This window comes from Danio rerio, chromosome 4, assembly GCF_049306965.1.
Source record: "Danio rerio strain Tuebingen ecotype United States chromosome 4, GRCz12tu, whole genome shotgun sequence".
In the NCBI taxonomy this organism is placed as follows: Eukaryota; Metazoa; Chordata; class Actinopteri; order Cypriniformes; family Danionidae; genus Danio; species Danio rerio.
Window position 1 is genome coordinate 64,944,390 of NC_133179.1, and position 10,645 is coordinate 64,955,034.

A 10,645-nucleotide genomic window follows, 5' to 3' on the forward strand; every position below is an offset into this window, starting at 1 on the left:
TTTTAAAAATATTTTTGGTTCCTTTTCTGGACTTTGAGCATCTCGGGACTTTTGCTGTCTATGACAGATGAAGGAGCTCTCTGACTTCATCTAAAGTGTCTTCATTTGAGTTCTGAAGATGAGCAAAGTTCTCAGGAGATTAAACAACAGGTAGAGGGACAATCGTTCTTGAGTGCTTAGTGTACACTGTAACACGCCTCCCATCAGTGCTGATATACAGCCTACAGCCACATTGCACTGCTTTTTTAAAATGTATTTATTCATTTTTTTATTGCAATAACAACAGGCCATTACAACAAATAGAAATACAAAAACTGATAGAAGGCTACATCGCACTGCTACTCGTGTGATATTACTCATGTATTCATTTATTTTTATTATTTTTATCAATCAGGGGTCACCATAGTGGAATGAAACGCCAACTTATGCAGCACATGCTTGACACAGCGAATGCTCTTCAAGCTGCTACCCATTACTGGGAAACATGCATACACACTCATTCACACTGCATGCATCCCGCATGTCTATGGACTTTGGGGAAACCAGAGCATCCGAAGGAAACTCACACGAACACGGGAAGAACATGCAAACTCCACACAGAAATGCCAACTGACCCAGCTGAGGCTTGAACCAGCGACCTTCTTGCTGTGAGGCGATCGAGCTACCCACTGCACTTACATGTGTAATTATTTGAGGTAAACTGGTATTAGTGAAGAACTATGCTTACAAATGGTTGTTATTTTTAAAACAGGTCAAAAGGCACGATTCACATGTAGCGATCTGCAGAATCAAGCATGTATTGTTATAGACACTATGCTTATTTGTCTTAAGGAATGTAAGGCAGGTCCTGTTCATGTAATATGTTCATGTAATAGTCTTTCAAGTTGGTATTGGCATGAACAGCTATACATGTTAACGGGTTTCTTATATGTAAAACGGTCCTATTCAGTTAATGGTCAGGCAGCTATTACTAAAGATGATTGCACACAATGATGAGCATTTATTTAAATGAATATGTGACACAGATATTTAAAATTCATTGTTGCAAACACGTTACAGGAGTAAGTGCAGTTGTTGTTTTATGTGATGTTCACCACTGTAATTACATTGAAACAGAAGTCTGAGAAATGCTGTAGTTGGTGTAGATGAAGCAGGTTTATCACATTAAAAGTTCTGCATTTTGTAGATATGAAAGTGAACTCTTGTCATTGAATTATTCTGTATAAACTGCCTATACAATAATTTAACTTGAGATGTAATTATTTTCTGATTATAAATATTTAGATGCATCACAGTATGTGATAGCTTTACTGTGTTAAAAGGAAAAGGTTTTGTCACAGGGTATCTTATATATGCTTTTGTGAATGTCTATGCATATTTGTTTGCACAAACACAAGTGATAAATAGAGGGGAAAACATCTTTAATACATACCAGGTAAATAAGAGGCAAAAAAAGAAAAAGAATTGGCACAGAAACAAGTTACATTTTAATAGTTAAAATCTATAGACATTTTTGTAAAGAAATAATTGATCTGTTAAGAGTGTGTTGACTATTACAAAAGTCAGTAATGAGCAGCATGTGCTTTAAGAGAAATAAAGGCCTCTAAACTCACATAGAGAACAAGTTCAGTGATAAATACATAACTAAAACATTGCTAATAATTAGCTCATGTCAATATATCATAACATGAATAAAACTTCACTGTGAAATTTAGAAATTGTTTCTTTCAACGAATGATAATATATCACAGTTTAATAGTATAAATCTTCTATAACTATTATATAAGTGAATGTAGTTGTGTGTATTGAGAAATCGGTATGAATTGAGTCTTCAATGCTCATTTGCATCTTTAAACAAATACTTCAGCCAAGAAACTCTGAGAAGCTTCTGCAAAAACAACACACAACTCTTGCATTACCTTTTAACCAGGCTTGGGAAAAAATTAATTGAAATGTGTTACATATCATAAGTGTATCAACATTAACTACAAAATGCAGCAGCCAAAATAAAAAAAAAGCTTTCATCAATAGTACTATAAAACAATAGCAGCTAAACAAATGAAGATGGCTAAAGTCAACTTATTTTCCCAATACATCATTATTTCTCTGTAAAACTGGTTTGTAAAGCTGCTGAACTTCCCATCCCCCACTGTATGTGTCTTGAGTCTTCACTGCTCCCCATTGCTCATTTGCATCTTTATACCAGCATTAATGGAGGCCAATTGAGTCTTATCCAATCACATTCCAGATCCAGTAGCTCAGCAGGGTTGCATCTATATATTCTGGGTTCCTAAAAGAATCTTCATTGGCTTATTTTGCTATAAGAAAACAACTTTGGAGGACAAACTACGATTGTAGATTCCTACATTGGGATTATTACTAACAACAACATACAAAGAAAAACCTTGCCTTTTCTCATCCCACTTCTTCATTGAAGACTGAAAAGGTAAGTTGCACATTCTGAATTTACACTCAAATAATATCTAAATGCTCACTTATAAATTGTAAAATCTAAACAACGTTGCACTGTTCAACGTTGTATTAAGTTCTTCAGTCATTTTAAAAAGCTTCTTTACAACTGTTTAGTTTTTTTGTTTGTTTATTTGGTTATAAATAAGTTTCAACCTATTACATATATAGGTTGGAACCTGGCAGGCAATTTTGTAGAATTTGATGTTTCCCCATTCAAACATACAAAGAGGTGGTAACATCAGTGAATGCAAGTAAATGGGTTAAAGCTATGGATGAAGAAATGCAATCGTTTAAAGAAAATGCAACCTCTTTCCAACCTACCTGAAGGCAAAGATCTAGTGGGGGTAAATGGGTTTATTCAATTAACATAAGTAATGATGGTCTTACAAGTACAAAACAGAAAGCAGATAAAGTGTAAAGTGGAAAACGAGGGAGAAATGTATCAATAAGTCATGATAAAGAATAAATGGGGGAAAAAAAAGACTTTTATTGTGGCATGGTGGTGTGATGTCATAAGGCTGCGCCGCTCCCACACTGTGATTCAACTGGAGAAAGGTTTGTTTTAAAGCTTTTACACAGATGTAAACCGACTGATTAAAATTTCAGGTTGTTCGTTTAATGCTAAATGTACCTGCTGTTGACAATATTATTTTAACCGTTTATACAAAGAAGTATTATTTTACTCACAGTAAGGTCTATTGTTTGAATAAGATAGGATAAACTTTATTTGTTCCCAAGAGGAAATTCTTGTCTTGTGCAAATAAGTGCTACAGCGTTGCTGTAAGCAGACAATAAAATAAATAAAACAAAGAAAATAATTAACAACATTTGTTAAAGTTTGAATAAAGCAACAGTAAAGTGTGTAATAAGTGTTTTAATGAAGGTTTAATTCATTAAATAGCATAATGTCATTCTATTCGAAGTAAACATCACTATATATAAGAAATGGAGTACTAGTGTTAATCTGCTCATTAGGCTGGCTTGTCAAAGCCAACCTACTGTTATGCTATTTAAACTTATTAGGCTGGCTTGTCAAAGCCAGACTACTGTTATCCTTTCTAAACTTATTAGGCTGGCTTGTCAAAGCCAACCTACTGTTATCCTATTTAAACTTATTATTAATGGGGTTTGCCATAGGCAAAGTCCATTCTTACTATTGTGGTTTATTATTCTTAATTCTGCCAAAAGTTCGGCGCGTAACTTGTCCCGCAGCTTTCGCCCCAGACCCTTGAAAGTGGGGTCAAATCGTGCGGTCTTATCGGGAATGGTGTGCTATGACTTTTATAAGGGGTCCGGGGTTTTTTGGCCCCGCAGGGGCCAAAAAACCCCCCCAAAAATCCCATAGACTTAACATTGAGCCGAACTTTGACGAATCACAGCGCCGAGTGTGAATTTCATAGAAATATGGGATTCACAGCATCTGTAGGGGGTTGCAGCCTAAGTGAGAACATACCTCGCAGGGGGGTATAAGTTGCACCCCTGGGGCTCTAGGACGTCCCAAAGTTCTCCCATTGACTAACATGGGCCCCATTGACTCCCATTCATTTTTCTAGAAGAGCACTAAACGCGCCGCGAAATGGGACGACCTTTAAAGCGTTATAGCGCCAAGTGTGAAATTCGTAGAAATATGGGATTCGCAACATCTGTAGGGGGTTGCAGCCTGTATTAGAACATACCCCAAAAAGGGGTATAAGTTGTACCCCTGGGGTGCTAGGACGTCCCAAAGGGGTCCCCATTGACTTTACATGGCCCATTGACTCCCATTCATTTCTTGACTCACATGTCAATCACAGTACATAGCAGTGTCATACAGACTTGGGGGTTGGCTTACTTGACTGAGGCAACCAATCAGCATCTCAATATGATTTTGAAGCTCACAAGCCACGCCCCCCCCCAAACCATTTAAAGACCCTTAATAACTGCCCCATTGACTTAACATGGGGTGGGACGTCCCATTGCACATCCCATTGACTTCCATTATAAATGTCACACATCAATAACATTACATAGGAGTGTCATAGAGACATGGGGGTGGGCTCATTTGACTCAAGCAACCAATCAGCATCATTATATGATAATGAAGCTCACAAGCCACGCCCCCAAACTGGTCCTATTGACTTCTATTATAATAGGGCTGGATGCATATCTTTGCTTAGCAGTGTCCTATTGACTTGTGGGATGGCTCATCTGACTCAGGCAACCAATGAGCTTTTCAATATGATAATGAAGCTCACAAGCCACGCCCCCAATCTGGTCCCATAGACTGCCATTGTAACTGGTCTACATGCATATCTTTGCTTAGCAGTGTCCTATTGACTTGGGGGATGGCTCATCTGACTCAGACAACCAATGAGCTTTTCAATATGATAATGAATCTCACAAGCCACGCCCCCAAACTGGTCCCATAGACTGCCATTATAACTGCTCTACATGCATATCTTTGCTTAGCAGTGTCCTATTGACTTGGGGGTTGGCTCATTTGACTTGGACAGCCAACCACATTCAAGTTCACTCTGTAACCTCGCCCATAGCAACAAAACAGAGTACCCTAGCAACCGTTCATCAACAGCTATATCTCGGCATCGGAACATCGTAGAGACTTGGGGATTGGCTCGTTTGACTCATGCTAGCAAACGGAACTTCCTATATGCTACACATGCTAGCAGTGACTAGCTACATGCTAATATTGACTAGCCATGTACTGTAACTTGCTAGAAATGCTCACTAAGTATAAATATTTCATCAGGCATGTATGTGAGGCTTGCCTAGTAACCACCCAGGGTACCCTAGCAACTGCCTAGCAACCACCCAAATTACCCTAGCAACCGCCTAGCAACCACCTAGCAACCGCCTAGTAACGCCTTAGTAAGGGCCTAGCGACCACTCAGGACACCCTAGCAACCGCCTAGCAACGCCTTAGCAACCACTCAGAATACCCTAGCAACCACCTAGCAACACCTTAGCAACCACCTAGCAACCACTTAGGACACCTTAGCAACCGCCTAGCAACACCTTAGCAACCACCTAGCAACCACTCAGAACACCCTAGCAACCGCCTAGCAACCGCCTAGCAACCACTCAGAACACCCTAGCAACCACCTAGCAACACCTTAGCAACCGCCTAGCAACCACTCAGGACACCCTAGCAACCACCTAGCAACACCTTAGCAACCACCTAGCAACCACTCAGGACACCCTAGCAACCGCCTAGCAACCACTTAGAATACCCTAGCAACCACCTAGCAACACCTTAGCAACCACCTAGCAACCACTTAGGACACCTTAGCAACCGCCTAGCAACACCTTAGCAACCACCTAGCAACCACTCAGGACACCCTACCAACCGCCTAGCAACGCCTTAGCAACCACTTAGAATACCCTAGCAACCACCTAGCAACACCTTAGCAACCACTTAGGACACCTTAGCAACCGCCTAGCAACACCTTAGCAACCACCTAGCAACCACTCAGAACACCCTAGCAACCGCCTAGCAACACCTTAGCAACCACCTAGCAACCACTCAGGACACCATAGCAACCGCCTAGCAACGCCTTAGCAACCACTTAGGACACCTTAGCAACCATCTAGCAACCACTCAGAACACCTTAGCAACCATTCAGAACACCCTAGCAACCAAAACAAATACATTGTACCCCATCGATTTGCCACGCAAACCCCACTCACATTTCCTTTAGGAAATGTACAATTCTAGTTAATGGGGTTTGCCATAGGCAAAGTCCATTCTTACTATTGTGGTTTATTATTAATGGGGTTTGCCTTAGGCAAAGTCCATTCTTACTATTGTGGTTTATTATTAATGGGGTTTGCCATAGGCAAAGTCCATTCTTACTATTGTGGTTTATTATTAATGGGGTTTGCCATAGGCAAAGTCCATTCTTACTATTGTGGTTTATTAGTGGGGTTTGCCTTAGGCAAAGTCCACTATTGTTATTCTCCATACTTATTAGTGGGGTTTGCCTTAGGCAAAGTCCACTATTGTTATTCTCCATACTTATTATAATTATTATTCTTCTTCTTCCGTACGTTTTTCGGCGCGTAACTCGTCCCGCAGCTTTCGTCCCAGACCCTTGAAAGTGGGCTCAAATCGTGCGGTCTTATCGGGAATGGTGTGCTATGACTTTTATAAGGGGTGGGGGGTTTTTTGGCCCCGCAGGGGCCAAAAAACCCCCCCCAAAATCCCATAGACTTAACATTGAGCCGAACTTTGACGAATCACAGCGCCGAGTGTGAATTTCGTAGAAATATGGGATTCGCAACAGCTGTAGGGGGTTGCAGCCTAAGTGAGAACATACCACGCAGGGGGGTATAAGTTGTACCCCTGGGGGGCTAGGACGTCCCAAAGTGGTCCCATTGACTTACATTGGCCCCATTGACTCCCATTCATTACATTGACTCCCATTATAAATGTCATATGTCAATCACAGTACATAGCAGTGTCATACTGACTTGGGGGTGGGCTCATTTGACTCAGGCAACCAATCAGCATCTCATTATGATTTTGAAGCTCACAAGCCACGCCCCCCCAAACCACTTAAAGACCCTTAATAAGTGCCCCATTGACTTAACATGGGGTGGGATGTCCCAATGCAGATCCCATTGACTTCCATTATAAAGGTCACACATCTATAACATTACATAGGAGTGTCATAGAGACATGGGGGTGGGCTCATCTGACTCAGACAACCAATCAGCATCGCAATATGATAATGAATCTCACAAGCCACGCCCCCAAACTGGTCCCATAGACTGCCATTATAACTGCCCTACATGCATATCTTTGCTTAGCAGTGTCCTATTGGCTTGGGGGATGGCTCATCTGACTCAGACAACCAATCAGCATCTCAATATGATAATGAATCTCACAAGCCACGCCCCCAAACTGGTCCCATAGACTGCCATTATAACTGCTCTACATGCATATCTTTGCTTAGCAGTGTCCTATTGGCTTGGGGGATGGCTCATCTGACTCAGACAACCAATCAGTATCTCAATATGATAATGAATCTCACAAGCCACGCCCCCAAACTGGTCCCATAGACTGCCATTATAACTGCTCTACATGCATATCTTTGCTTAGCAGTGTCCTATTGACTTGGGGGATGGCTCATCTGACTCAGACAACCAATGAGCATTTCAATATGATAATGAATCTCACAAGCCACGCCCCCAAACTGGTCCCATAGACTGCCATTATAACTGCTCTACATGCATATCTTTGCTTAGCAGTGTCCTATTGACTTGGGGGTTGGCTCATTTGACTTGGACAGCCAACCACATTCAAGTTCACTCTGTAACCTCGCCCATAGCAACAAAACAGAGTACCCTAGCAACCGTTCATCAACAGCTATATCTCGGCATCGGAACATCGTAGAGACTTGGGGATTGGCTCGTTTGACTCATGCTAGCAAACGGAACTTCCTATATGCTACACATGCTAGCAGTGACTAGCTACATGCTAATATTGACTAGCCATGTACTGTAACTTGCTAGAAATGCTTACTAAGTATAAATATTTCATCAGGCATGTATGTGAGGCTTGCCTAGTAACCACCCAGGGTACCCTAGCAACTGCCTAGCAACCACCCAAATTACCCTAGCAACCGCCTAGCAACCACCTAGCAACCGCCTAGTAACGCCTTAGTAAGGGCCTAGCGACCACTCAGGACACCCTAGCAACCGCCTAGCAACGCCTTAGCAACCACTCAGAATACCCTAGCAACCACCTAGCAACACCTTAGCAACCACTCAGGACACCTTAGCAACCGCCTAGCAACACCTTAGCAACCACCTAGCAACCACTCAGAACACCCTAGCAACCACCTAGCAACCACTCAGAACACCCTAGCAACCACCTAGCAACACCTTAGCTACCACCTAGCAACCACTCAGGACACCCTAGCAACCACCTAGTAACACCTTAGCAAGCACCTAGCAACCACTCAGGACACCCTAGCAACCGCCTAGCAACACCTTAGCAACCACTCACGACACCCTAGCAACCGCCTAGCAACACCTTAGCAACCACATAGCAACCACCTAGGACACCTTAGCAACCACCTAGCAACCACTCAGAACACCCTAGCAACCGCCTAGCAACGCCTTAGCAACCACTTAGAATACCCTAGCAACCACCTAGCAACCACTTAGGACACCTTAGCAACCGCCTAGCAACACCTTAGCAACCACCTAGCAACCACTCAGAACACCCTAGCAACCACCTAGCAACACCTTAGCAACCACCTAGCAACCACTTAGGACACCCTAGCAAGGAATTACCAACTACCTAGCAGAACACATTAGCAGTGCCTAGCAACCACTAAAACACCCTAGCAACCACCTAGCAATGCAGTAAATCACTGATTTGTGATTGTCTCTGACATTTATTCATTAATCAAATATAAAGATAGCAGTTTTTTGTCTGCTCAGACTTGTTTTCAGGAAACACCAACTGTTACTCACTCACACACACACACACACACACACACACACACACACACAGGACTGGAGTGGGACTCCTTTTTAGCCCTGGAGTTTCAAGCCTTAGAACGACCCACATCAGTCGACGACTGACTATGTAAAAAATAACATTATTTACAATTCAGTTTCAAATGACACTAACACGTTTTTCAAGGACACAGGTGCCTTACAACTTCACATTTTTTATATATAAATATGAGAACATTAATTCTTTATAGATATCCAGTCCTTTGTAATGGTTGTAATAAGTAACCCAAACAATATTAAATGTCTTTACACTAAAAATGAAAAAATGATTTCTTTCTGGTAAGGTTTGAACTCGGGTCGCTGGCTTTGAAACCAAACGCGCTAATCACCAGACCACGATGGCGCTATTGAACTGCTTGGATGGGAACAAAGAATAAGTATTGCACTGTTATCTGCTGCTATTGGTGTCTACTCTTTTTTTTTACCCTACTCTTTCTCCTCTTTTTAGATTTCTGATCAAGTTATGTCAGACTTATTAATGTAGTGAATCATCTGATTTTTATTTAGCAGGTGTAATAACCATTAATATTAATTAATATTCAGTAAGGTGCCGCTGTTTGGGGTGAAATGATAGTTACGTCATCATTAACCTGCGGGCTGCAAAGCGCGCGCGCGCGCGCGCACACACACACACACACACACACACACACACACACACACACACACACACACACACACACACACACACACACACTCACAAACTGAGAACAATTATTTGAATTCAGACATTTTTATTTACTGTAATACATAAAGATGGCTAGATTCAAAATGGAAGATGGTAAACAATGTCTCTGAGTTATTATTACAATTAATTTACCTGTGTTTTATAAATAAATAAAAAAAAAAATATATATATATATATATATATATATATATATATATATATATATATATATATATATATATATATATATATAATGCACACTTTTTTATTTAGGCACTACAAAAGTCACACTTGAAAACGGGTGTGGTCCTCTCCATAAATGGAGAAAATCTTAATTCTGCAGGTTGATTGGCTCTGCCTTGCCTTCTATTGGCCAACGATGACGAGCCGTCTTTAGGTTCCAGAACTTTCTGCGGTGAGTAGGTTGTTTTAGTGTTTGCTCGTATAATTGCTGTTTAACGTTCAACTAAAACATGTATATTAAAAAGTATAAATTGTTGTTGCTTGTAGTGGATGTAAAAGTAGCCATTCATGCCCTTTAGTGGGATTTCAGGTGTCCATAATAATTCACGCTGAAGCCGTTGTACTAACGGTTAGATCTTAACTTCATGCAGGCTGCTTTATGACGTACAGTCACTTTATACTCTAATAAATTTTAAACTGAAGTCGCGATTAGAACAGGTACGATTCAAGTCGGAAAAGCTGCGATTATTTCGATAAATAACGTTACTGTGGTGAGGGCGGCCCATTAAAACATCCTACTAACTATCGTCAACGTACTTAATCAGCAGTCGACCGTTACAACAGAACCCACGAGCCCGTATCTCACTGATATGGAGATGAAATGGAAGCTGTGAGCTAAAGGTCTGCATTCCCGCGGCTGTACTGAAGCTGAGAGCGAGACGGTTTGTGTGTGTGTGTGTGTGTGTGTGTGTGTTAGACATTTGACCTGCTTGCTTAAGGTAACGTGTCCTCTCGGCTATT

The 10,645-nt window shown here is 41.2% G+C and overlaps 2 protein-coding genes across 4 annotated transcripts in view; one reads left to right on the forward strand and one right to left on the reverse strand.

Moving 5' to 3' along the window:
• LOC137487288 (uncharacterized) overlaps nt 1-10,645 on the forward strand; it is a 371,338-nt gene that overhangs the window by 252,271 nt on the left and 108,422 nt on the right. The gene's annotated exons all lie outside the window — the stretch shown is intronic.
• The window catches only part of znf1069 (zinc finger protein 1069), a 616,019-nt gene that overhangs the window by 193,313 nt on the left and 412,061 nt on the right, over nt 1-10,645 (reverse strand). The window lies entirely within an intron of this gene.